This window comes from Etheostoma cragini, chromosome 11 (genome assembly GCF_013103735.1).
Source record: "Etheostoma cragini isolate CJK2018 chromosome 11, CSU_Ecrag_1.0, whole genome shotgun sequence".
Taxonomy (NCBI): Eukaryota; Metazoa; Chordata; class Actinopteri; order Perciformes; family Percidae; genus Etheostoma; species Etheostoma cragini.
The window spans coordinates 3,317,634-3,320,456 of record NC_048417.1 but is presented as its reverse complement, the minus strand read 5'-3'; the positions used below and the strand labels follow the sequence as shown (position 1 = coordinate 3,320,456).

Below are 2,823 nucleotides of genomic sequence, written 5' to 3'. Positions count from 1 at the left end.
GATAGATAGATAGATAGATAGATAGATAGATAGATAGATAGATAGATAGATAGATAGATAGATAGATAGATATAGATATATAGATAGATAAATATAATAGTCCACTATTATTCTGAATTTAAACCAGGTCATGTAAGCAGTTTGCTACAGCCAAGCGTTGCAGGACTGCGGTAGAGATGCTCAGCTAGAAGAAACAAAGGAGGACCACGGCTACTTTTTAACAGTATGAAAGACTTGGATATCAACAGGTTTTTGTGCATGAGCCGTCCATTACAAGAAGAAGGTAGAAGGAAAGATAAAGGGAGGCTCTGTGTGCCCGTCACCACGGGAAAACTACTCGCGCAAACAGCTAAAACATTGTCTTTTTCGGGAATAATGGCGACTGCAAACTGTTAGGACAATACTGTTGGTGACTGTCTTTGTTATCCAGTCTCGCTGGATGTAAAAAAATAATTGATTCTGTAATCTTTTGTGGTCCCTGAAGTGTTTCTCTTCTATTTTACGCTTCACAAAACACTCAGCCGCACATTTTGTCGCTCTTACTTTTACTTTCTCTTTACCTCTGTCGTTCCATCACGTTCTCACCAAAGCAATACTGATAAAAAAAAACACTTAAAAAGATAAAATAAGAAAAAGGATGTTCAGGGGAAAAAAGCAGGAGCAAAAATATGTGAAAACATAAATATCCGTTTCTCTCTCTCATCGAAATGCTCTTCTGTTACCACGGCAACTAGAGAGGACGACAAAAGAAAAACAAATCTGTACTCTTTGTATTTGTTTTCCCTCCAAACAGCACAGACATTTATTGTCTGTTCTCCCACGGTTATTTATTGTTATCTTCACACTGTAGAAAAAACATTTACATTTTTTTTTTAAATATTCCAACAAAACATTTTTGGGAAAATAATTTTCTTTAAAAAAAAAAAATGAAGTAATTTTCCATAATTCGTTCATAGATCAAATTTTGGAATTGTGTACTTTTTCTGTATTTTTAATATTTAAGGTTTGTGTGTGTGCGTGCGTGCGTGCATACGTGCGTGTGTGCCAGTAACTCAGTCAGTGGGAGATTTGGGAACCGGAGGGTCTCTGGTTCAAGTCCCCATATGGAGAAAAGTCTGGTGGTGGACTGGTAGCTGGAGAGGTGCCAGTTCACCTCCTGGGCACTGCCAAGGTGCAAGGGCAGCCCCCCCCCCCCCCCCCCCACTGTGACATCTCTCAATTAGTGCATGTATAGGTACTGAGCATGTGTGTGTAGTTCAGGCCTGTGTGTAATGTGTGTAATAACAACAGAGTGTGAATTGTAATTTTCGCCTTGCGGGACAAAGGAAGTCTGGTCCAGTCTCCAGAGGCTGGTTTAACAACGTAGGAGACGTCTCCTGTTTTAACAGCCACTAGAGAAGTCAGCTGATGAAGTCAGATATGAACTATAGAAATAAAACTATCGAAATTCCATTTTATTTTTATGTTGGAAATGGCAGAGTTTTAGACGGAGCCTCAACGGCCGACTGAGAGCCCGTGACGTTATAAGGTGGAGCGAGATGGAAGAGAGCATGTCAACATCACTAACGTTATTATATTTTATTTAGATCAAACAAATGACATATTTAGCTACAAAAAGACGGGGAGTCGGAAGTTACAACGGAAGTACAAAGAGTAGCTGCAATGGAGAGAGAGGGGTAAGGCATGCTTCTGCATTCACATGTTCACACCTTCATTGTTTCTAACTCATTGAATCAGACGGATGACACAAGCACTTGCCACTTTTTGTGATAATTTGAATTTTACTCTTTTGATCCCCTATGGGGAAATTACAATGTACACTCTGTTGTTACTACACACTACACACAGGCCAGAAATACACACACGCTCAGGACCTATACATGCACTACTGGAGAGACGTCAGAGTGGGGGGGCTGCGACTGCTGAACAGGCGACCTGAGCGGTCAAGGGGGGTTTGGTGCCTTGCTCAAGAGCACCGTGGCAGTGCCCAGAAGGAGAACTGGCACCTCTCCAGCCACCAGTCCACACTCTGTACTTTGGTCTGTACGGGGACTTTAAGTAAAACCTTCGCTCTGTCGCCAAATAAAATCGAGATGCATGTATAGAAGGTCGCCAAGGTCGCATCATCTTTTGCGTGTGTGTGTGTGTGTGTGTGTATTTCATGGAAATGATAACATGCACATCCCGTTTCACTGTAGCTGCTGAAGCGAGAAGCCATCATTATACGCACACTGCTGGTGACTTGTGTTCCACCGTGATGTGATGAACGACGTGAAGAACGACACGTTATGACTTTTCAAGATGTGAACGTAAGAATGTACGTTTTTGAATGAGATACAAGAGTGATAAATGAAAGGATACAGCATGCTCCGTGCTGATAGAATCCGTTTGTTTTCACTCGTCTGCTGTTCAGGATCTTAACGAGAGAGCTATCAGATGCTTGTGGTGTGAAGAGTGTCGGCCTGCGGAGCGGTGAGTCACGGTTCAGCTGCCGACGGCGTGGACGAGGGCCCTCAACGTGGTCTAGGGCTCCGTATTTCCCAAAACTCTGCCAGAGCCCAAAAAGGCCACGTGTTACAAACAAAGTAGTCTCACATCGCCAGGCCGTCCTCCACAGCGCTGCGGAGGAGGGTCTGGCTGGACACATGCACAACCTTCCTGGATGGGAGGATAAAAACGTGCTCTTGTTGATTGCCACTTCTTTAAACCAATCACAGTTGTCTTAGGTTTTTCCTCTAGAATTTCTTTCAACTGCGCCGGGGGTGGTGTGTGTGTGTGTGTGTGTGTGTGTGTGTGTGTGTGGGGGGGGGGGGGGGGGGGGGG

The 2,823-nt window shown here is 43.7% G+C and overlaps 1 protein-coding gene and 1 long non-coding RNA gene across 2 annotated transcripts in view; one reads left to right on the top strand and one right to left on the bottom strand.

Annotated features, from left to right (window-relative positions):
* Window positions 1–2,823, top strand: part of LOC117953094 (calcium/calmodulin-dependent 3',5'-cyclic nucleotide phosphodiesterase 1A-like) — a 31,587-nt gene that overhangs the window by 1,872 nt on the left and 26,892 nt on the right. The window lies entirely within an intron of this gene.
* LOC117953154 overlaps window positions 1–2,823 on the bottom strand; it is a 20,882-nt gene that overhangs the window by 11,112 nt on the left and 6,947 nt on the right. The gene's annotated exons all lie outside the window — the stretch shown is intronic.